Source organism: Heloderma suspectum, chromosome 4 (genome assembly GCF_057233095.1).
Source record: "Heloderma suspectum isolate Gila_16-S chromosome 4, 16-S_ref, whole genome shotgun sequence".
Lineage (NCBI taxonomy): Eukaryota > Metazoa > Chordata > Lepidosauria > Squamata > Helodermatidae > Heloderma > Heloderma suspectum.
In genome coordinates, this window is record NC_139461.1 from 12,281,494 (window position 1) to 12,307,037 (window position 25,544).

The 25,544-nt window shown below is 46.6% G+C and overlaps 1 protein-coding gene across 29 annotated transcripts in view; it reads left to right on the plus strand.

Annotated features, from left to right (window-relative positions):
• The first annotated feature begins 23,412 nt into the window (after positions 1-23,412).
• The window catches only part of PTK2 (protein tyrosine kinase 2), a 332,755-nt gene continuing 330,623 nt past the window's right edge, over positions 23,413-25,544 (plus strand). For 20 of the 29 annotated variants that reach the window (XM_084848678.1, XM_084848671.1, XM_084848670.1 and 17 more), the window contains exon 1: positions 24,063-24,290. The gene's annotated coding sequence lies outside the window, so the exon portion shown is untranslated. Of the gene's footprint in view, positions 23,593-24,062; positions 24,291-25,544 lie in introns of those variants that run through there. The other 9 variants (XM_084848663.1, XM_084848668.1, XM_084848683.1 and 6 more) reach the window with 7 other exon arrangements.

Genomic DNA, 25,544 nt, shown 5'->3' on the forward strand with positions numbered 1-25,544 from the left:
TGAGACTAGTACACTGTCTCTTTAAGACTTGTATATATGTTGATGTTAATGAGAACTGGATGTTAATGGTTACACTAACTACCTAGCTAGCTGGTAGGGATGGGGTGGGTGCGACAGGCCTTGAAGGAGTCTATGCTGCACAGTAAACATTATATTTACAATGTAATAATTTTATTACTAATTTATTTGTTTGTTACATTTATACCTTGCCTCTCCTCCAAGGAACTTAAGGTGGCCTATATGACCCTCCTCCTCTCCACTGTATCCTCACAACAACCCTGTGAAGTAGGTTAGGCTGAGAGTCAGTGACCGGCCCAAGCTCTTCACGGCCGAGGGGGGACTAGAACCCAGGTCTCCCAAGTCCTAGTCCAGCACTCTAACCACCACACCACATTAGGGAGCAATCCTATCAAGATCGACAGTTGCCTCCGACCCCAGGGGTGACCGCCTATCCAGTGCAGGGCGGGAGGAGTGGTGAGGAGCGGATCTCCCCGTCACTCCCCCAGCCCTGCTTTCATGGCTAGACAGCCGATTTTGGCTGTCTAGCTGCGGGACCTCGGAGCATGGGAAGCGGTGGCCGGATGACACATAAGATGTGACATACCACATTTCCGACTGCCCCACCCCGCCCCTGGGAACACCCTGTTTTCGCCACTCCACGCTGCTCTTACAAGTGTGGAGCACAGGGCCAATCGGTGCTGCCTACGAGGAGGTGCAGGAGGGAGTGGGGGTCAGTTCTCGGGGAACTGGCCTTGGAGCGCGGGCTCCGTGGTCAGTTCCTGGGAACTGACCTATCCTATGGCTGTCTCGCCGCTGACTAGAGGCCATTGGATTGCACCCTAAATAATCTTTCAAAATTCAGAGGTCTTGCTTCTTGATAGAGAAAACAGCACAGTCATCATCTTCACCGAACCATTATGAAAGGAAGCAGCAGAGTAACTCCATAGCTGTAAAAGTCTTGCTGCAAGATAAACATTTTTGAAAACTTCTTAAAAATTACAATTGAGCAGGCCTATTGGATCTTGTAAGAGAAGACATTCCAGAGGGCTGGTGCCACCAGTGAAAAGGCTGTGTGCCTTATAAAGATAATTGAATTGCTGCCTTTGTCATTTGATTAATGTCCTTCCTCCCTGGTCCCATCCAATAATAGATATTGCAGAGAGGAGTGTGGGAGTGGGATCTGGCAAGAACCTTCCATTCCTACTCAACCTCCAGTCAAACTGACCTGCTGTTAAATGTAGTTCCTGACCAGGTTTGTATTGGTTAACAGCAGTTTCACTGTAGTTGTAGGATATAAGCCACTGAAACAGATTTACAGTGCAGTCTGTTCAGAAGTAGATTCATTTCTATTTAGAAGTAAGTTCCACTGAGTTCAACGGGATTTACTGTCAGGTAAGAGTGTATAGGATTGCAGCCTTTTCGGTAACAATATACATCTACTTAAATGAGAGATTTCTTTAGTTTGTTAATATCTAAATTAAAAATCTGGGGGTACAGGGAAATGGGAATCAAATCAGGAGCTGGTAAAAGGCCGTTGTTTATTTGTTTATTATATTTTTAATCAGTGCAATAAAAAACATTCACTTGGTGGATTACAAAAGCTAAAAGAATAAAATACAATACAAAGAACAAACAGCACAGGAATTAAATATATGAAAACAGCCATAAAATCTTAGAAGAAAAGAAAATAAATTCTAAAATACCTGGGAGAAGGGAAGGGTCTTTGCCTGGTACCAAAAAGATAACAATGTTGCTTCCAGGTGAGTCTTATTGGGATGAGGTGCCACAACTGAGAAGGCCTCTCTCTTGTAGCCACTTGCCTAACTTCCTTCATCATGGCACCCAGAAGAAGGCTTCCAAAGATGAGATAAGGGTCCAAGAGGACACATATGGGAGAAGAAGGTGGGCAACTTGTGGCCCTCCAGATGTTTTGGCCTACAACTCCCATTATCCCTCATGATTGGTTATGTTGACTAGGGCTGATGTGAGTTATAGGCCAAAAGATCTGGAGGGCCACAAGTTGCCCACCTGTCCTTTAGATACTCTGATCCCAACCCATTAGGACTTTAAAGGTCAACAGCAACATTTTGAATTGGGCTTGGAAAGGGACTGGAGGCCAGTGTAACTAATGAAGCACTGGTGTCCCATGATCATATCAGCTAGTCCCATTTCGTAGTCTAGCAGCTCTGTTTTGAATTAACAGAAGTTTCCAAGCTGACTTCAAAAGGTAACCCTACATACAACGCATTGCAGTAATCCAACCAGAAGGTTACCAGAGCATGGATAACTGTTGCTGGGCTTTCTCTGTCCAGACAGAGTTGCAGCTGGTATATCAACCTAAATTGATAAAAGGCACTTGTAGATGCCAGGACCACCTGTGCCTCAAGTGACAAAGATGGATCCAGGAGCACCCTCAAGCTGCACACCTGATCTTTCAGGGGGAGAGCAACACCCTTCAAAATAGGTTGAACACTGCTCAACTGCGTAGATGAACCACCCTCCAACAGAACCTCAATCTTGTCTGAGCTGAGCTTCAGGTTATTAGCCCTCATGCAGTCCATTACCCTGCTCAGGCACCAATTCAGACCCTTGTCTGTGGTTTCAGAGAAAGTATAATTATTTCAACAAACCAAAGAACTGGTCTTTAAAAAATAACGATGAAAAGACTCTGATTTGTTTCTAGGCTACATAAGATTCTTGAAAAGCCATTTCCTTTCTCTAAGATCTTAAGTATTCACTTCTGGGCAGGAAAAAGAGAAGAGAACATGAATCACTGTTAAGCTACAAATATTTCAGGTTGTTTGACAGGAGCCAAATCCCCACTCCTGCAGTAAACCGCTCCTTACAGGCACATGGGAGGGGGGTGGGGGTGGCAGCACACAAATTACTCTATCAGTTTTATCCTGTGTACTAAGAGCATTGAGATCTGTGCCAAAAAACCAAACACTCTTACAACTCTACATTCCAAAATCTGTTATAACAAAATAATGCAAAGAAGAAAATGTGTATGCATTTATTTTAGTCTGCACACTTAGGCTGTAATCCTATATGCACTTATAACCTGTGAATAATCATATACACACTTACCTTGGATTGCTCCATGAAGATATTCTGTCCAGGTACCAGCAAAGAAGGGGAAACACTTTAGATTTATCTACGCTACAGTCTTAAGTGATTTAGGGCTCAAACCTATGCATGTTTAGACAGAGAAAAAGCCTACAACACCCAGCATGCCCCCGCACGTCGTAGGCCTTTTCTCTGTCTAAACATGCATAGGATTGCGCCCTTATTAGCTGTTCTCTCTCTGCAGGAAACCTTGGCAGTTTTAGTTCTGTTTGGGAAGACAGGACTTTCTAACAGTATTCTCATCACCCTCACCAAACTACAATTCATTCTTTGCCAGATAGGGGAATGGGGGCATGATAGTTAAGCTTCAGTTCCTTTCTTTGTATATAGCTTCTTTATTACAGTGGTTCCGGTCCTTCCTCTCCGGCAGGTACCAGAGGGGTGGCACTGGGAGAGGAGGTGTCAGACCCATGGCCGCTCACTTTTGCGGTGCCACAGGGTTCCATCCTCTCCCCAATGCTATTTAACATCTACAGTCAGGGCCAGAAATGTTGGAACAAGGATAACTGTTTTGGCAGTTGGCCTCTGTACACCACCACATTGAAGTTGAAAGGAAACACACCCAGATGGGAGCGAAGTCAGGACTTCCAGCTGCAATTCAAGTGGTTTGACAAAAGTGGGGCACTAACCATCCAGGAAGGACAGCCAGTGGCATACACACACCCCCATCGTTGGTGGCTCATAAGTAATGGAACGAATTGCTGACAAGCAGCTGCATGGCCAGGTGTGGCCTGTTTCCTGGGTACCCCATGACCAATCAAGCAGATAAAAGGCCTGCAGGTGGTTCTGCGTGTTACATTTGCATTTGGTAGCTGTTCACTGGAACTCCCAACATGAGGTCCAAACAGGTGTCCATGCGAGTAGGCCATCATTGGGCTGCGGAAACAAAATAAACCCATCAGAGAGATAGCAAAAACAGTGGGAGTGGCCAATACAACAGTTTGGAACATCCTGAAAAAGAAGGAATTAACTGGCAAGCTCAGCAACAGCAAAAGGCCGGGAAGACCACGGAAGAAAGCTAAAGTGGATGACCACAGAATTCTGCCCATGGTGAAGAGGAACCCTTTCACAACACCTAGCCAGGGCAAGAACGCTCTTGTGGAGGTAGTCATGTCACTGTCAACATCTACAGTCAAGAGACGGCTTTATGAACGTAAATACAGAGGTTTCACAACAAGGTGCAAACCACTGGTAACGCTCAAGAACCGAAAGGCCAGATTAGCCTTTGCCAGCAAACACCTAAAAAAGCCTGCCCCGTTCTAGAATAAGATTCTTTGGACTGATGAAACCAAGATTAACTTGTACCAGATTGATGGGAAGAGAAAAGTATGGAGAAGGAAAGGAACAGCTCATGATCCAAAGCATACCACATCATCTGTCAGACATGGTGGAGGCAGTGTTATGGCATGGGCATGTATGGCTGCCAATGGAACCGGGTCACTGGTGTTTATTGATGACCTAACTGCTGATAAAAGCAGCAGGATGAATTCTGAAGTGTATAGGGCTATACTTTCTGCTCATATTCAGCCGAATGCTGCCCAACTGATAGGACGCCGCTTCATATTGCAGATGGATAATGACCCAAAACATAGAGCAAAAGCTACCCAAGAGTTTCTCAAGGCAAAGAAGTGGGATGTTCTTCAATGGCCAAGTCAGTCACCTGATCTCCACCCAATAGAGCATACTTTTCACTTACTGAAGACAAGACTGAAGGCAGAAAGACCCACAAACAAGCAGCAGCTGAAGGCAGATGCAGTAAAGGCCTGGCAAAGCATCTCAAGGGAGGAAACTCAGCATTTGGTCCTGTCCATGAGTTCCAGATTTCAGGCAGTCATTGACTGCAAAGGATTTTCATCCAGGTATTAAAGGCGATCCTTAAGTTTGAAATGATATTGGTTTGTTTCATTACTTATGAGCCACCAATGATGGGTGTGTGTGTATGCCACTGGCTGTACTTCCTGAATGGCTAGTGCCCCACTTTTGTCAAACCCCTTGAATTACAGCTGGAAGTCCTGACTTCGCTCCCATCTGGGTGTGTTTCCTTTCAACTTCAATGTGTTGGTGTACAGAGGCCAACTGCCAAAACAGTTATCCTTGTTCCAATATTTCTGCCTCTGACTGTATGTGAAGCTGCTGGGGGCTATCATCAGGAGGTTTGGGGTGCACTGTCATCAATATGTGGATGACACGCAACTCTTCCTCTCATTCAAATCTTCACCAGGGTTGGCCATGGAATCCCTGTCTAAATGTCTGGAGATGGTGAGTGGCTGGATGGGGAGGAATAAGCTGAACCCTGACAGAACTGAGGTACTTTTGGTGGGAGACAAGAGGAGGTTGGGGGATGTTGACCTGGTGTTGAATGGGGTACGGCTACCCTTGAAAGACCAGATCCGCAGCCTGGGGGTCATTTTAGACTCCCAGCTGTCCATGGAGGCTCAGGTATCAGCTGTGATTGTGCCTTGAGAATTTCCTTTTTTAAAAGCTCCCACCCATCTTGGACTTCTTTTCTCATTAGCATCGCTTGGCATGGGACCTTACTGATCATTGTTCTGAGTTTATTAAAATCAGCTTTCCTAAAATCCAGGGTACGCGTCTGACTACACTCAGCTTTTGCTTCCCTTAGAACCAAGAACTCAAGTACAACATGGTTGCTTTCCCCCATAGTTCCCGTAAGTGCTACTTTATCCACTAAGTCATCTCTGTTGGTTAGGATCAAGTCAAGGATAGTCGATGCTCTCGTTCTTTCCTCTACTTTCTGTAGGAGGAAGTTATCTGCCACACAAGTCAGGAATTTCCTGGAGGGGCCATGTTTTGCAGAATGTGTCTCCCAACAAATATCGGGGAAATTGAAGTCCCCCATTACTACTACATCATGCTTCCTTAAAACGTTGGCTATTTGCTTTTCAAAAGTTTCATCCTCATCTTCTCCTTGATTGGATGGCTGGTAGTAGACTCCAACCATCAGGTTCCTTTTATTCTTTGCTCCAATTATTTTGATCCAGATGCTCTCGATGGGGCTACCGAGCTCATCCTCCTGTACTTCTGTGCAGAGATATGTATTTTTCACATACAGTGCAACCCCACCTCCCTTTCTGTTCCTCCTGTTCTTTTTGAACAAGTTATGTCCTTCAATTGCTGTATTCCAGTCATGAGAGTCATCCCACCAAGTCTCAGTTATACTTATCAAGTCATAATTTCCCTCTTGTATTAAGAGTTCAAGTTTGTTCTGTTTGTTTCCCACACTCTGGGCATTAGTATATTGACATCGAAGACCATGTGCTTCATAGTCTGGCTTTCTTTCTACATGTTTCTGAAGACTATTATTGGGCGCTATTAGAGCTGTTCTCTCTGTTGCAGTGCATAAGCCTACGTCCATTGTTACCCCCAACTTTACATCTCCCTTCCCCGTAGGATTCAGTTTAAAGCCCTCCTGATGAAATTCTTCATGCTGTGGCCAAACACATTCTTCCCATCCTTTGTGAGCTGCAACCCGTCCCTTGCCAACAGCCCATCTTCCAGGAAGTATAGCCCGTGGTCCCAGAATCCAAATCTCTCACATCGGCACCACCTTTGTAGCCAGTCATTCACCCAGAGTATTTTTCGTTCCCCTTCTATCCTTCTTCTAACTACTGGAAGGATGGATGAGAAAACTATCTGGGCCCCAAAGTTCTTGAGTTTCCTTCCCAAAGCTTCAAAGTCTGACATGATTTCTTTGTAGCTCCGCTTGGCGGTATCATTTGTTCCCACATGGATGAGAAGAAAGGGTTACCTGTCAGTGGGCTTTATGAGTGCAGGCAACCTTTCAGTCACGTCTCTAATCCATCCTCCCGGGAGACAACATACCTGGCGAGTCCACGGGTCTTCACGACATACTTGGGGTCTCGATCCCACGCAGCAAGGAATCTCCCACTACTACCACTCTTCTCTTCTTCTTGTTGTAGACCTGGGATTCATCGCCTCTGTTTGACTGACCTTCAGCCTCTTGCTCACTCTCATGTAGGTTCCCCTGTGATTCTTCCTCTGCAGGCTGTCCTCCAGTCTCATCTGCAAGTACCTGGAATCGGTTCCACAGCTCCACTGCTTCCACTGGTGCAGAATGGTGTCTAGTTCTTCTCCTGACTGTCACCCTTTTCCAAGGAGTATCCTCTACTCCATTTTTCTTCACCTCAGTATTTCCCACTTCTGCCTCACCTTGCTGTTGCCCTTCAAGCTTCTGGTCTTCCCTTTGCTGCTGTAGTTCCCCCATTCTGTCCAAGAACTCTTCATGTTCTATTATTCCCCGGAGGGTCGACAGTCGCCGCTCCAGTCCACTTACTTTTTCTTCCAGCAGCGTGATCAACTTGCACATGGTGCAGGTGTAGGCCATGTTGTTCTCAGGCAAGAAAACAAACATTGCACACACCTTGCAGGTCACCACCACTGGGGAGTCTTGTCCTTCCATAGCCTCTTTTCTCTTTTTGTGTCTAGCTTTGTGGTTGTTCTAGACTAGCCTGTGCCTGCTCCTCTACTCAGTAGAGGTTAAAAGCAGAGTCCCACTGGTGTGGAAGTGTGTGTTACAAGACAAATAAATGGAAAAAAGTTAGTTAAAAAATAAATTTAAAAAATGTTAAGGGTCTCCCCCTTGACCTCTCCTGGCCAACTCTTCTTTGCTCCTCCTGTTCACTCGCTCTGGTCTCTCGCTCTCTGGGAGCCTGCTTGCTTCTGTAGTCCCTGGACCAGCTGGAGCAGCTTGCTCTGCTCTGCTCTGCTCAGCTCAGCTGGGAGGCGGGAAACAGACTGAAGCTTCCCTCCCACTCAGCTTCTGGGAGTACTCAGGCCACACACACCCAATTCAGTTGGAGCTCTCAGAAGCACCTGGTGAGCTCACAACCACTCAGAAGGATAAAGGGCAGCCCCCTGGGCTTCCTGCAGCCCACTTACCTCTTAGCCTCTGTCTCCTTTGTCTCCTTTGTCTCTTTTACCACTGCAACTCCCCTGGCCAACTCCTGCTTGCTCCCCTTGTTTGCTCGCTCTGGTCACTTGCTCTCTGGGAGCTTGCTTGCTTCTGTAGTCCCTGGACCAGCTGGAGCAGCTTGCTCTGTTCTGCTCTGCTCTGCTCAGCTGGGAGGTGGGAAACATTCATACACAAATAGCAAAGATCAATGGCTCCTCAGTATATGCCCCCAAACCAGAAGCGCAGAAGTCGCTTGTTATTCGTTCTGCTATTAGGCATAAGCCCAAGGTTTCCTGAAAGCTCTGTAGTCTTGTGCCAAATTTCATTCATGCTTTACGAAGGAGTCAAGCAAGATGTTATGGTTTGCAAGTAGCAATACAGTTGCTTAGTGGTATGACTGCGTACAACCTTTGAGTTACAGAGAGAAAGATCCAAGTTCTGCTTCTCACTGATAGAGTCTCTCTCTGCACTCACACACATACATAAAGGGGAGCAGTAGAATACAGATTGGTTATGTTTACACAAGATTATGCAATTCAAGTGCTTTCAATGCAGTACTACATGAATGTATTATTATACCTATGGAAAAAATTGGGAAAGATGGTTGGCACAGAGCTCCCATGCAGATGTTGCAGATGCTGCCTCTTGGAAGAGAAAATTCATGGTACAGACGTGTCAGACTCTTCACACACTTTATGCAAGGCTGAATGTAAAAGCACACCCTTAGAAATCACATTTATACTTTGTACAGACATTATTTCAAGCCGTTTTACCACTGTTTGCTGCAGGAAATTACGTTCTGCCTCAGTTAATGCAATCCTGGTGGTCTGCAATTTTTCACACTTTGGCTTCCTTCCTTTGTCAGTTTTTGAAAGGTTCTTTAGCAGTATAGAAATCTGCCTTATTCCAGATCAGCCCATTGCACCATCTTTTCCAGTTGTGGCACCCACCCTCTGGAAAGCCCTCCCCCATGCAGTTCAGGAGGCATAAAATGTGGCATCTTTCAAGCACCTCCTAAAAATGCACCACCCGGGCTTTCCCTGGGTTGTAACTGCTGTTAAGTTTTACATACTACTTTTAAACTTTTACAGTCTTAAATTATGTTTTATCATGTTGTGTTTTATGGTTTTAATTGTTGTGAGCTGCCCAGAGCACCTTGGCTGTTGGTCAGTATGTAAATGTTATAAATAAATAAATATTCTGACTAGCAGCTGCTCTTCAGGATCTCAGGCAAAGAAAAGTCTTTCCTATCACCTGCTACCTGACCCTTTCAATTTGAGATGCCAGGGATTGACCCTGGGGCCTTCCGCATGCAAAGAATGGGCTGCTTTATAATTGAGTTATGATCCCTCACCATCAGCGGAGGCTGGTGGCTCCAATTTCGTTGGGGCTATGAATCCATTCTGGGTTTCAGTCAGAACTAGCCAGCACTCTACAGAAGCTATCCAAGGTTCTGAAACTTATACCCAAGATAGGTTCAGAACCTTGGATACCTCTTTTAGAGTTCTGTTTGGTTCTGACTGAAACCCAAAATAGATTCACAGCCCCACCAAAATTGCAGGGACCAGCCTCCACTGCTCCCCATTCTCTTTCCCTTTGGGTCATGTGACGTTTGCTCAGCTGCATTCTACACTTTCTGCTTTATGATTTTACAGTGCTGCCCATCCAGGAGATAGTCTAAGAAACATGAGTCTTAAAGCATGTCTATGCTGATTTCTTGTGACAAGAAAAAAGATGGAGGAAACTTAAGCAAACATGGGAGGGGTACAAATGGAAGATGTTGTAAAATTCCATGCTTGAGGTAGGGCAGTTGTACAATGAAAGCCTCATCTGGAAGCATCCAGAATCTTTCCTCATTTGCACAGGGGGGTGGATAAGGAAATAAACAACAGGAGAAACACCTGCCAGTTCTTTTCTTCTTAAAATATGTGAACGAGTGCGATAAGACTTTGTCTCTCTCTCTACTCCTCTAGCAGAAATAGAGGGCTGGTTGAGTCTTGTCTTGCTTCTGACTGTGGCTTGAATGAGAAAAAAAAATCAGTGGGAGAAAGGCCTGCTGGTATTTTCTTCTCCAGAGGCCCCTGAAAATGAGAAAAACTCCACCTCTTTCTCCAGTCCCCTGTAGCTCCTAGAGGGCTCAAGGAAGAGATGGAGACTCCTATCACTTGCATGGATGCTTGGGTAAGGAAAGAAACAGCAGAAGAAATACCAAACCGGAGAGCAAGTGAAAGCCTGGCAGAGGCTTCTGGAAGTCCTCACCAGAGGGCACTTGCTCCTGGCAAGCAGGCAGGCAGAACTGTGAATGTCTGCATGCTGCAGATGTAGCGGGTTCTCTTTGGTCTTAGGTCACAGGAAGAGCCAGAGCATTCCATAGTGAAATTATGGAATTCACTTCCACAACATGTAGAGATGGCCAACAATTTGGATGGCTTTAAAATTGGACACTGGACCATAAGGAAGGCTGAGCGAAGGAAGATCGATGCTTTTGAACTGTGGTGCTGGAGGAAAATTCTGAGAGTGCCTTGGACTGCAAGAAGATCAAACCAGTCCATCCTCCAGGAAATAATGCCAGTCTGCTCACTTGAGGGAAGGATATTAAAGGCAAAACTGAAGTACTTTGGCCCCATCATGAGAAGACAGGATACCCTGGAGAAGATGCTGATGCTAGGGAAAGTGGAAGGCAAAAGGAAGAGGGCCGACCAAGGGCAAGATGGATGGATGATATTCTGGAGGTGACAGACTTGACCTTGGGGGAGCTGGAGGTGGCGATGGCTGTCAGGAAGCTCTGGCGTGGGCTGGTCCATGAAGTCACGAAGAGTCGGAAGCGACTGACTGAATAAGCAACAACAAAAATTGGACAAATTCATGGAAGATAATGGCTACTAGCCCTGGTGGCTATATGCTCCCTTCAGTATCAGAGGTAGTATGCCTGTGTACACCAGTTGCTGGGGAACATGGGTAGGAGGGTGCTGTTGCACTCATGTCCTGCTTGTGGGTTTCCCGTGGGCAGCTGACTGGCCGCTGTGTGAATAGAATGCTGGACTAGATGGACCCTTGGTCTGATCCAGCATGGCTCTTATCCTCTTATAGAAACAGGAGCTTCCCTGTTCTTATGAGAGAAGTCAACTCTATGGGGCCCTGCTGGGCTCCCAACTACAAGAATTTCTACATCAGCCTAAAATCCCACATTTAAAACAGGGCTTTCTGCTTCCATTTTAAACGCAGGTTCACAATGGACTCCCTTTACATGCGCTTCCTTTCGCCCTCCTTCTCCCCCTTATTTGAATCTTCCATATGTTTCATTGATCTCGCTCCTCTTCTTGCAGCTTTTCCTTATTCACGGAGGGAACTCAAGTGGAACACAAGCGGGGTAATTTGATACCTCATTATCGCCAATCTATTTAAAAATGGAATAAAGGTAATTTAGTGCAGGAGACACCCTGGAGGTTCATGATGTCATCTACTGGGCCCACAAACATCCCTGAGGGAGCAATCTCAATAGCAGGAGAAAAGCTCCATGTGAAGCAGCCCTACTGGGGCAGCTTTTGTTAGGCCCTTAATCCAGTAATACTCAGCTTTTAATAAGACAAGAGGAAAAACAAACAAAGGAGTTTCCCCATTTGGGTGTGTATGTGTGAACCGCTTTCAGTTCAAGGGTCACATTCCATTTCAGAGAAGCTCTTGGGAGCCACATTCTAGTGCTGGATGGAGCTGAAGCCAAAAGGGTGGGATCAAAGGCAAAGGGGGTGGGGCCAAATATACAAAAAATACCAGCATATTTTAGCTTAAAGCTCTTATTGCCCAGTAACTGAGCCTTAGGAGAGGCATTTCAGCCTTTCAGAATGGAGAAAAAAACTGCACAAAAGACAGGAAATCACCAAATGATTGGTGGTTGGAGGAAAGAGAGTGGGCCAGGGGAAGGGGGTAGGACCATCTGGAGAACGAAGGAGGGCTGGATTGGGACCTCAAGAGGACTGGATTTGGCCCCTGTGTCTGAGGTTCTGCACCCCTGTCTAAGGGGCAGGCAAGAGCTGTGCAATTCAAAACAGTAAGAAGCAGACATGCCAACAATGGCATCCCAGTAGTCTGCACACTTTCACGCTTGCTGTTAGTGGTATGTTGCCTATGTTGTTGTTAATGTTTTTTATGCAAAGGAGAACTTTAAATAATGAAGGTGGTGTAGAATAATTTGGAAATCAGAGAAAGCTATAAAGAGAATATTGATCTCCTGGGGAAAGAGGTAGATAGAAAAATATTAATGCCTTGGGGAAAGAGACCTCAGTTCTGGGCTTGTACACACAGTCAGGGCTGGTGTGCTTTTCTCTCTTCTGAAACAGGAGAGAGTTCTGTTCCAAATCAACAACCTCTATGTAGGATACAGCTGCAGGAGACTCCATGGTGCCATTCCAAGCCACTGAAATGCTGAAATGGCAAAACTGAAATGTTAACCCAAAGTTATGAAAGCCAAGGCCTGTTGCTCGTGGAGCCCTGACGTAGTCTATGAGGATACCCATACATGTCACGATACTAGCACACACCTGAAGGAACAGGAGCAGGGAAAGGAAAGGGTGTGGGTAACACATGGAAAAAGAGCCCACACAGCAGCCTTCCCTAACCTGGTGCCATCCAGACATGGACTACAACTCCCATCATTCCCAGCCAGCATGGCCAATGGCCTACTGACTAGGGGATGATGGGAGTTAGGGTGGATTGATTTGAATCAAGGCAATTTAATTCACTTATTTAAATCAGCATGAAAAAGGCAAGTTTAAATCACTGATTTAAATCAAGTTTCCCACTGAAACTTTTTCATATATTTCCTGAAATCTGACCTCTAAGAGATGTTCGTTTACAATGAAATAGAGTATTATTTACACTGGGTGGGTTCACAAGTCATGCTAAGCCACGCTGCCAATAAGTCACAGTGGGCTGGTTGTTCACAGAACAACCCATGGTATGCCTGACAGACGAGAGGGCTTGCCATGACTTGTTCTCCCGCTCCCTCGCCCTCAGTCCTCCACCCAGCTCCGTCACATATCCCAGGGGACTTTGTGGCAAAACCCATTTTGTCTCCCCCTCCCTGCTCTGATTGCTACCCCTTTTCATTCTCTGTTTATATATATATATATATATATCCCTCAAAAATGCGTAATTGCGGTCGTTCCAATTGCTATCCCTTTCATTCCCCAGCATTGTTTAATTATTTTTTCTATGCTTCAAAAATGTGGAATTAGGTTCATTTTTAAAAAAATAATAATTCTTTTTTCAGTCTTTCACAAGTGCAGTATGTGTAGTCCCGCTGAGCGGCAGGCAGAGTGTAGTCCTCTGTAGCCAATTGCCACAACCCATGATAAAATAGCTCTTCCAGGTTTGGATGATGTGACAACCCATGGGTGAGAATACCCCTACAACAAACCATGGGTTCTCGGCGTGGCTTGTTCCCGAAAAATAAAAAACTGATTTTAAAATGTGATAAATGGGAGAGCAACCAGCGGGGCTCTCTGGAACACCCACCCACCTGGGAGTCCCTGCCCAGCAGCACATGCAGGGAGCTCTCCATGCAGTTCACCACTCCTCCCACTCTGCTGCCTGAGGTGGGGGATTCACCCTGCTTCATGGGGGGGCTGCTCCTGATGGCAGCTTCCTATGTTTCTGTGAAGGGTGTTGAAGGAAGAGGCTGACAGCCTCCTTCATTTGAGGGAAATTACTCCTTTATTTAGTGTTAATACTTTCTTTAAAAATGTACCTGTTTACAGAGAATAAATTTAATGTGAGTTCCAGACTATGATCCTATCATAACTTACCTAGGAGTAAGTCCCACTGAAAGTAAGCTGTAGTTCTGAATAAACATGTTCTGTTTAAAATGTAACATGAGTTTCCAATGCACATGTTACATTTTAAACAGAACTCAGCTTTCAACTTATATTCCCTTCATTTTAGTCCTAATGTTCAGAGAAATAGCCTTGCAGCTCCAAATAACTTGTCTCCCTTCAGCTGATCAGCCTCTATTGTTTTAATTAATATTTACTCCCTTGCAGTACAACTGGAGGTGCCTGGCTGCTGCTAAACTGTAAAATACTAGATTACTATTTTCATTTTCTTCGTAAAACTATTCTCCCCTCCACCTCCCACATTCAGCAATTGAAAAGATAATGAATGTTATGCTGTAATTAAGTTTATTATTATGTTATTGTTTGTACCAATATAGCTCAAGGATTTACAGGTTTATTAAATGGCTAGAAAATTAAAAAGAGATAATGGTATGGGTGAGAATAATAAGATTGGTATAAATCCAAATGTTGTGTTCTGCTATGTTCATGCCACAAAGATACAAGCTGACCACTCAATCATATTCCCATTAATTCATGCAATTGCTTGTTCCATCACCTGGTAGTTGTATAATCAAGAGAAAACTGTGCATTTCCACTATGTATGCAAAAAGGTAACTGGGCTGCAAGGGATTAAAATCATGTGGCTTAAAGTACAAGGCTTTAAACCTAGGATTCTGGGATGCAGGAGCATTCATACCACCCTTATACATATCTATGATGCGACCACACTTAGAATACTGTGTACAGTTCTAGTTACTACACCTAAAAAAAGATGTTGTGGAGTTGGAAAAAGTGCAAAAAAGGGCAACTAAAGTGGTCATAGGGCTGAATTACCTCCCCTACGAGGAAAGGTTACAACAGCTGGGATTGTTTCACTTGGAAAAATGGCGAGCGAGGGGAGACATGATAGAGTCATGCAAAATTATGCATAGTGTGGAGGAAGTGGTTAGAGAGACATTTTTCTCCCTCTCTCATAATACTGGAAATCAGGGTCATCCCATGAAACTGATTGGTGGGAGATTCAGGGCAGATAAAATGAAGTACCTCTTCACACAGCACATAGTTATGGAATTCACTTCCACAAGATGTAGTGATGCGCACCAATTTGGATGGCTTTAAAAGAGGGTTAGACAAATTTCTGGAGAAAAAAGCTATCAGTGGCTACTAGTCCTGATGGCTATATGCTACCGCCAGTATCGGAGGCAGTATGCCACTTGCTGGGAAACGATAGGAGGGTGGCATTGCACTCAAGTCCTGCTTGTGGGTTTCCTGTGAGCAGCTAGTTGGCCACTGTGTGAACAGAATGCTGGACTAGATGGACCCTTGGTCTGATCCAGCAGGGCTCTTTTTATTTTCTAATGGCTGACCAACCTTTGTTTTCAGTGGTGGTGCAAACTCTTCTCCCACCTGGAGCAGGAGAACATATGCTGCCACTGTATCCTTCCTCAATTGCTGCTGCTACTGCATTACCGCCCCACCCATCACTGCTGTTGGATCCCCTCAGAGTGAGCCAGAGGGCAGGCTGGTCCTGCTGGAGAGCTGCATTGGCCAGAGAAAGAGGCTGGGGTGGATCTTCAGAAAGCCGGACAGGCCCAAATGCCTGGTTTTGGGCGGGGGTGGGGGGTCCTTCCTCAGAGGCAGGCATTGTAGGAGAGCTGTCCTGGTACAGGCAGAGGGTGGGAACAGTAGGGCACTCCAGAACACGTGCTGTAGTTTTGCTGCATGGTCAGCTGCCCTGTAGAACCGCACCAACCCTGCTCTCTGGCTGTGACGAATGTTGCAGTCGGAGAGCAGCCAGCAGGGCTCTCTGGAGCACCTGCTGTACTGCCGTTCCAGTGAGGTGGCAACCCTTTCTGGTGGTGGAGAAGGGAGCATGCAATTTGCTGCTGCTCCTGCTCTGCTGCCTGAGGTGAAGGATTCACTCTTCCTCATGAGACGGCCAGCTCTGTTTGCTTCTTATGTGCTATGGAAAATAATGTATTTAACTGTTCAGGGTAGAAACTACCACTAGCGGAAGATTTTCTACCACCCGAAAAGGGACTTTGCATATTTCTTCCAATGAGCAGGTAACACTACACAATTTAGACTCAACTGACTTTTTTTTACCTAGTTCACCACCCCAAATGAATCTCTGGCTTTACTCATATAAAGATTAACATGCTTCTCTTTACTTCTGCTCTCTGCCTAACCAGGGACCTGTGTGTTTTGCTTAAAGCTAGAAAAAGCACTAGGCAACAGCTGGACTTTATATTTTCAAAACTAGGGTCAGTGATTTCTTTCTCATCCCAGTGTCAGACCCAGCTTTCTGTCACCTTCTGGCAAGTTGACACAGATCACCGATTACAACGAAACTCCTTATTGCAGTAGATCAGGTTACACAGGTCAAGCTTTCCAGAGCTTGTGGCAGCAGTTAAACAGTTACAGCCCCAATAAAGAGATAGAAGAGGCAAACGGCTATCGGCACATTGCTTTGTTCAAGAGAAAGTTCCAAGGCTAAAATTCATACAGTGGCAAAGATCAAGTCCAACACCAGATTCTAAGTCAAGATCTCTACAGTACAGATTTCAAGTCTGACAAGAGTTCACAAGAAGTCCAGGCAAAAAACTATTTCAGGCAAATAGAGACATTGTTCCCAGCAAAGGCTGTGTAGCCTCTGCACCAGCTTAACTACAGTGGAGGGGCTGCTAAAGCACCCTTTCTGATTGTCGATCCTGATGGGAGATTCTAGCCCATCAGAGAGTGGAACATTGAAGAGGGCATCTCTGTTCTGCTCTTTTCAATTGACATCTCAACCTGGGTGACATCCCCAAAGCCCTCTCCCTGTAGAGTCCTCCTCCTGCTTGGTTCCCATAGAAGATTTTTCAGGCTGTAAATCAGAGGTCTGACTCAAGGCCACAGATCGTAGCTGTGACTGATAGGGAGTATTATCCTCCTTTGGCCTGCAATCAGATAAGAAGCTAGACAGAGCTAAGTTCTCAGGCCTTGAGCTTGCCATGACTGGACTGGGTCCTAAAGTATCCAGTTCTAACTTAGAATCAGATTCTGGTTCCAAAGCTGTAGGGCCCACAACGGTGCTGTGGCTAGGCCCAACGTTCAGAATCCTAGGTGTAACCTGATACCAACTATAGATCCTAGGGAGGCTATGGGAGTCTTGAACAGGTGTCTTAGAGGGAATTCTAGGTTGTATGAGGCTAAGAAACTGAAGCTTAATTCAGATAAGATGGAGGTGCTGTGGGTAGGGAAATCTGCCAGTCTGGACAGAGAGATGTGATGTGACCAATGTTGGATAGGGCTGCTCTCCTCCTGAATGATCAGGTGCAATCAACAATACTGAGAGAGGGGCAGGTGACAAGTGGCATTGGCCTTTTATCACCCTTCACTGATTCACCAGCAACACCCCTATCTGGAAAAAGCCGATCTTACTAATGCACTAGTTATACACTAGTTGAAGATGGTTCAGAAGCTTCATCTGATACTATATGAAGCTGTTGGTTGCTTTGAGGTGTCAGGCAACTGGAAAACATAATGAGTTGGAGGATTCCTATCACTATTTCTATTTAATACATGATCCATAGTGGACAAAAACTGATCTTGTAGAATACCTGTATAAACAGACTTAATGTCTAAGGTTAACAATATGTCTTCTTTCTCTGTCACAATGGATAGCAGTTTGAAAATAAAGTCTGTTCAGTCTCAAATATATGATTGTTGTTGTTTATTTGGTCAGTTGCTTCTGACTCTTCGTGACTTCATGGACCAGCCCACGCCAGAGATTCCTGTCAGCTTTCGCCACCCCCAGCTCCCCCAAGGTCGAGTCCGTCACCTCCAGAATATCCTCCATCCACCTTGCCCTTGGTCGGCCCCTCTTCCTTTGGCCTTCCACTTTCCCTAGCATCAGCATCTTCTCCAGGGTATCCTGTCTTCTCATGATGTGGCCAAAGTACTTCAGTTTTGCCTTTAATATCATTCCCTCAAGTGAACAGTCTGGCTTTATTTCCTGGAGGATGGACTGGTTTGATCTTCTTGCAGTCCAAGGCACTCTCAGAATTTTCCTCCAGCACCACAGTTCAAAAGCATCCATCTTCTTTCGCTCAGCCTTCCTTATGGTCCAGCTCTCGCAGCCATAGCTTACTACGGGGAATACCATTGCTTTAACTATGCGGACCTTTGTTGTGAGTGTGATGTCTCTGCTCTTTACTATTTTATCAAGATTTGTCATTGCTGTCCTCCCAAGAAGTAAACGTCTTCTGATTTCCTGGCTGCAGTCAGCGTCTGCAGTAATCTTTGCGCCTAGAAAGACAAAGTCTGTCACTGCCTCCATGTTTTCTCCCTCTATTTGCCAGTTATCAATCAAGCTGGTTGCCATAATCTTGGTTTTCTTGAGGTTTAACTGCAACCCAGCTTTTGCACTTTTTTCTTTCACCTTCGTCATGAGGTTCCTCAGCTCCTCCTCACTTTCAGCCATCAAAGTGGTATCATCTCCATATCTGAGATGGTTAATGTTTCTTCCAGTGATTTTAACTCCAGCCTTGGCTTCATCAAGCCCAGCACGTCGCATGATGTGTTCTGCATACAGGTTGAATAGGTAGGATGAGAGTATACAACTCTGCTGTACTCCTTTCCCAATCTTAAACCAGTCCATTGTTCCGTGGTCTGTTCTTACCGTTGCTACTTGGTCGTTATACAGATTCCTCAGGAGGCAGACAAGATGACTTGGTATCGCCATACCACCAAGAACTTGCCACAATTTGTGATGATCCACACACTCAAAGGCTTTAGAATAGTCAATAAAACAGAAATAGATATTTTTCTGAAACTCCCTGGCTTTCTCCATTATCCAGCGGATATTGGCAATTTGGTCTCTAGTTCCTCTGCCTTTTCTAAATCCAGCTTGTACATCTGGCAATTCTCGTTCCATGAATTGCTGGAGTCTACCTTGCAAGATCTTGAGCATTACTTTACTGGCATGTGAAATAAGTGCCACTGTTCGATAGTTTGAACATTCTTTGGTCCTTCCCTTTTTTGGTATGGGGATATAGGTTGATTTTTTCCAATCTGTTGGCCATTCTTGTGTTTTCCAAATTTGCTGGCATATGGCATGCATCACCTTGACAGTATCATCTTGCAAGATTTTAAACTGTTCAGCTGTGATCAAGTCATCTCCTGCTGCCTTGTTATTAGCAATGCTTCTTAAGGCCCATTCAACCTCACTCTTCAGGATGTCTGGCTCTAGCTTACTGACCACACCGTCAAATCTATCCCCGATATTATTATCCTTCCTATACATATCTTCCGTATATTCTTGCCACCTTTTCTTGCTCTCTTCTGCTTCTGTTAGGACCTTGCCATCTTTGTTTTTGATCATACCCATTTTTGCCTGGAATTTACCTCCGATGTTTCTAATGTTCTGGAAGAGGTCTCTTGTCCTTCCTATTCTATTATCTTCTTCCGCTTCCGCGCATTGCTTGTTTAAAAAAATTCCTTATCTCTTCTGGCTAACCTCTGGAATTTTGCATTTAATTGGGCATCTCTCCCCCGATCACTGTTTCCTTTTGCTTTCCTTCTTTCTTGGGCTGCTTCCAGTGTCTCAGCAGACAGCCATCTTGCCTCCTTGGTTTTCTTTTTCTTTGGGACGTTTTTTGTTGCCGCCTCCTGAACAATGTTGCGAACTTCTGTCCATAGTTCTTCCTGGACCCTATCTACTAAATCTAGTCCCTAAATCTATTCTTCACCTCCACTGCATATTCATTAGGAATATTAGTGAGCTCATATCTAACTGCTCTGTGGGTCTTCCCTATTCTCTTTAGTCTGATTCTAAATTGTGCAATAAGCTGTTCGTGATCTGAACTACAATCAGCTCCAGGTCTTATTTTTACCGACTGCATAAATGTCCGCCACTTTTGGCTACAAAGGATGTAGTCAATCTGATTTTGGTGTCGACCATCTGGTGAAGTCCATGTATAAAGTCGTCTCTTAGGTTGTTGGAAGAGAGTGTTTGTTATGCACAGTGAGTTGTCTTGGCAAAATTCTATCAGCCTATGTCCTGCTTCATTTTCTTCTCCCAGACCATGCTTGCCTGTAATTCCAGGTGTCGTTTGACTACCCACCTTAGCATTCCAGTCTCTTGTAATGAAAATAACATCTTTGTTTGGCGTACTACCCAGTAGGTGCTGCAGATCCTCATAGAACTGATCTACTTCTGCTTCTTCAGCATCTGTGGTTGGGGCGTATATTTGGATCACTGTGATGTTAAATGGCTTACCCCGAATTCGAATTGAGATCATTCTATCATTTTTTGGATTGTATCCAAGCACAGCTTTAGCCACTTTATTCTTAATTATGAAGGCTACTCCATTTCTTCTGTGGTCCTCTTGTCCACAGTAGTAGATCTGGTGGTCATTTGATGTGAAGTGGCCCATTCCAGTCCGTTTTAGTTCACTAACACCCAAAATGTCTATCTTTAATCTTGACATCTCCCCAATAACCACATCCAATTTGCCCTGGCTCATAGATCTTACATTCCAGGTTCCTATGGTGTGTTGATCTTTAGAACATCGGATTCGTTGTTCACCACCAGCACCATCGGCTGCTAGCCGTCCTTTTGGACGGCTAGCTAGCTGCGTCATCACATCTGGGACTAGTTGAACTTATCCTCTGTTCCTCCTCAGTAGCATTTTGACCATCTTCTGACCTGGGAGTCCCATCTTCCGATGCTATACCGACATATCTCTGGTTGTACTGATCCATTTAGTTTTCATGGCAAGAATACTGGGGTGAGTTGCCGTTTCCTTCCCTAGGGATCGTATTTAGTCTGACCTCTCTGCCATGACCTTCCCGACTTGGGTGTCCCTTCACAGTTTAGCTCATGACGTCATTGAGGTGCTCAAGCTCCAGCACCCCGACAAGGTAACGATCTCCTTTGCTGAAGAAATATATGATTACATATGTGGAATTAAGTCTATAATGTATGTCCCTTCACTGTGTACCAATGTGTGTGTTTTAAAAAGTATTTAAGGGTGTAGTCCTATCAGGATTCCTGTCAGCCTCTGATCTCGGTGGCTGATGGTGTCATCCTATGCAAAGCAGGAGGAGCGCAGAGGTGATCTTCGCTTTTGCACTTCTCCTGCTCTGCATTTTTGCTAGACGGACATTTTTGCCCATTACCTAGGGCTCTGCTGAGTGGGAGGGAAGGGGAAGGGTTAGGGATAGCTTGTATCCCTGCTTCCCCAGTCCCCTCCCCACCCACAAAACTGCCCCCTTTCTCTCCCCTCCGAGGTTGCTTTTGCAACCTGGGAAAGGCAGCCAGTGCAGTTTTCTCTGCTCCAACTGGGAGGGGGCAGGGGCTTGGACACCTGGGTCCAAGGTCAGAGCACTGTCTCCAACCTGGGAGCCAGGAATCCAAACTATCCTATGGCCCTCCATATGCTGTCTAGGGGCCATAGAATTGCTCTCTAGTTTTACTCTTTTAAGATTGGACATTTTAGATGTTTGATGAATCTAAATTTTCATGTAACGCTTTTTGTTTACCGAGTTGATTTTAAATTTGTTAGTTTCTGTACACTGCCGCTAATGAAGGACCTCTCTGGCCACAGATCAGTAATACAGCATATGCTTTGCATGCAGAAAGTCTCACATTCAATCCCTGGCATCTCCAGGTAGGGCCCCTCTAGCCCAATATTGTCAACACTGACTGGTAGGGGCTCTCCAGGATTTCAGGCAGGATTTTCCCCTAGCCCTACCTGGAGATAACGGGGACTGAACTGGGTACCTTCTGCAGGCAAAGCATGTGCTCTACCACTGAGCCACAGCGCCTCCCATAAATTGTTTATTGTCCCACTTTTAGAATCCTTATAGCGCACCCACAAGTATTTTCCCTGTTGTTTTAGTTACTGATTGGTACAGCTCTCTTGCTCAGCACTATTATCACCACTATGTTGCAGATGAGGATCTGAGGCTGAGACATAGTGCCACAAGCTACAATCCTAAACAACTAGCTGGGGAGTAAGCTCCAATGATAAAGTGGGGCTTACTTCTGAGTAAACATGCAGAGCATTGTACTGCACAGTGTGCAGTTGACAGCTTGTGTGGTTTGTTGTGAAATGCATATTAACTTGGGAGATCTGGGCTCAAATTCCTAACCAGCCATGAAAGTGACTTTGAGCTAATTACTGTCTCTCAGCCTACCCTACCTCACAAGATATTTGTAAGGATTAACATATGTGCATGCATGCAAACTTCGTACACTGCTTTGAGGTCTTTAAAGGCAAGGCAGAATAAAAAAAAAGTAATGGAAGAAGAATGAAAAAATACTTTTTCACACAGTGCATAGTTAAACTGTGGAATTTGCTACCACGGGATGCAGTGATGGCCACTAATTTGGATGGTTTTAAAAGGGGATTAGACAAATTAATGGAGGATGAGGCTATCAATGGCTACTAGTCCTATGCTACCTCCAGTATTAGAGGCAGCTTTCCTATGTACACCACTTGCTGGGGAACATTGGTGGGAGGATGCTGCTGCACTGATGTCCTGGTTGGTTGTGGGTTTCCCACAGCAGGGCTAGCCTCAAGGTTAGGCATGTTTGGGCATCTTCTGAGGGCCCACACTTAGCCCAGGCAACAGTGGTGGTGAGGAGGAGGGGCAGTAGATGCCACTGCCTACTTGCTCACTGGCTCTCTGCCTGCCAAGCAAGCAAGTGTAGCAATGAAGAGAAAGAGGAGGATGAGGAGAAATAACAGTGAGTGATAATGGCAGTGAGAAAGCGGACTCACTGAGGGAAGGGGCTGATTGAGAGTGTTGCCCAAGAACGCATGGAAACCTGGAGCCAGCACTGTTCCACAGGCCACTGGTTAGTCACTGTGTGAACAGAACTGTACTGTATCAATCAGTCCATCCTAAAGGAAATCAACCCTGAGTGCTCATTGGAAGGACAGATAATGAAGCTGAAGCTCCAATATTTTGGCCACCTAATGCGAAGAGAAAACTCCCTGGAAAAGACCCTGATGCTGGGAAAGACTGAAGGCAAAAGGAGAAGGGGACGGCAGAGGATGAGATGGCTAGATAGCATCACCGATGCAATGAATATGGACTTGAGCACGCTCCGGGAGAGAGCGCAGGACAGGAAGGCCTGGCGTGCTATGGTCCATGGGGTCACGAAGAGTCGGACACGACTGAACGACTGAACAACGAACAGAACTGAATGCTGGACTAGATGGACCTTGGTCTGATCCAGCACAGCTCTCCCCCCCCATGACATTTTATTTCATTTTGAAATAAAATTAAGAAATAAAGGCAACAAAAAAGAACATACATAATAATAAATCAAGACACCAAGGAAGTCACTAATTACAATTCTTAGTCTGTAACCAATATGCCTATGGAACATCCGCAGTAAGTAGCCTAAGTAGGAGCTCCATACCTAACGGAAAAGGTAAAAATACAATTTATGCAGCACATAAAAGGAGCACGTGCGGGCGCACGTCGCTCCGCGTGCGTGTTAGCTGGCCAAATACAGGCGCCCGTGCTCGGGCGGGCTTCGGTCAGCAGACTGAAGCGCGCCGGCGCCGCGGCTCCTCTTGCGATCGCGGGAGCAGACGGCGGAGGCGGCATCTGGCCCGGGCCGCCCCGCTTCGCGGCCAGGGGCACGATACTAACGGGCCAGCAGCAGAACCGCCGCGTGCCCGCGGCTTGCCCCGCGCACAGGTGGGGAGCACGCCGAGCGGCGCCCGCCGGCACCCCGCGGCCTCGCTTTCCTGAGGAAAAGTTGTGGCTGGAATCCTTTCCCTGTGGGCGGGCAGGGAACCCGGGGTTCTGCCCCGGCTGATGCCGTGAGGAGATTTAATGTCGTTTTTATTTTTTGCTGCGGAGAACAGCCCCCCCCCCCGCCCCCCGCCCCCCCGTCGCGCGCGGCTAACGGGGCGGTCGCTTCTGTTCCCTGACAGAGGGCCGGGCCGAGGCCGCCCTCCGCGCGCCGCCCGCGCGCCCCTGGCTCGAGGCGGGCTGGGGGAGGGGCCGGGCTGGGCCGCCGCCGCCGCCGCCTCCTCCTCGCGTAGCTCGCAGCCATGTTATCGCAGCGCGGGCTGGGGACGGACCTGAGGGAGAGGGAGTGAGGGCAGCGGCGCATCCCATGGTGCAGCGCGCCGGGAGGCAGGCGGGCGGGCGGGCGGGCGGGCGGGCAAGGCAGGGAGCGAGGCGAGAGGGGGAGCGGCCTGGAAGCGGCCGGGGCCAGAGCCGCGGCGGAGGCGCCGCAGCGACCCACGGGGCGGCGCGGGCAGGCGCAACTCGGCGGCGCGTTCTTCCCGCTCAGGCGTCCCCGCCGCCTGCCCGCCAGCGCCCGGCAGAAGCGGCAGCCCCCGCGCTTAGCCGGACGCAGAGGAGACCCCGGCCCCTGCGGCAGCCTGGTGAGTCCCGGCAAACAGCCGGCGGCGGCGGCCCCCCGCGAGCGAAGGCGCAGCAGCGGCGTGGCCCCAACTTGCATGACGGGGTGGGGGAGGCCGCGTTAGTTCCTTTCGGAGGGGGTGCCCTGCGAGCCGTGGGGCGCCCCGCACCTTCAAAGGCACGCCCTTCTCCGCGGGCGGGAGCGAACCCCCCGCCTGGGAAAGGTGCGGGACGGCGCGTGCGTCCGTGCGTGCAATATATAAATGTAAAGGGGGGCGGGTTGTGTGTGTGTGTGAGAAAGGGTGGGAGGAATATGTATTATATGTAATATGTGAATGGGAGCTTTGTAGGGGTGAGGAGAATGCGTGTGGGTCAGTCCTTACATGTACAGGGTGTGTGTGTGTGTGTGTGTGTGGGTGGGGCAGATAAAGTAAAGTGGTGTCTCGTGGTTCTTTGAATGGAGATGGCCATTCTCCATGGAAGGAGGCAAAGTGTGTGTAAGTTCAAGAAACATATCTCGATACCGTTATTTTATGGTATCCTTGTTTTACTTTACCCCCCCCCCCCAACAGAAAGGGATGCTTTGTATTTCAGGGTATCCCAACTCCTTAACTTTGGGTCTTTGATCTGGTAACCTCTTGCGGGTTAAAAAAAGAAGAAATGAAATCAAGTCACTTCCCCCTGCTGTACAAAAGCGGAGAGAGGAAATGAGGCTGCCTAAAAATAATAACCCTTCCTTTGGATCACCCCCACGTCCATTCCTGAGTGGTGCACAAAGTGATGTGGGAAGGGAGGTCAGCAGAGTTAGCAGAGAATTCACTGTGTACATATAGGCCTAGGTGTCGCTTTAGGGTTTTCCTGTTTGGGAGAATAGCTTGTATTGCAATACTGAGTTGTAAATCACTGTATGCCTCAGAGCACGGGGAGAGTGGGGCGGAAGAAGAGAAGGGAAGTGGTTGAGGATTCTTTCTTGTGTACATCTTCTTTCTGGAGACGCTCTCTGGTTGTTTGATTCATAGGAGAAAGGGTAGTTTGGTTCAATACGTTCATATTTTGTCTCTAAAAAGGGAAATGTGTATGTTTTGTCGTGATTGTGTATTGTTCACTGATGAAGTATTTCTTCTGAAAGATGAAGTATTTCTTCTGAAACATTCTGAATGTTTCCTTCTGAGGAGGAAACATTGTGAATTCAGTGTGAATGGACTGAAATGACCCCCCCCCCCCCCAGCTGAGACAAGTACACTGACAAAACAACCTCATCTCGTTTCAGGCTCATG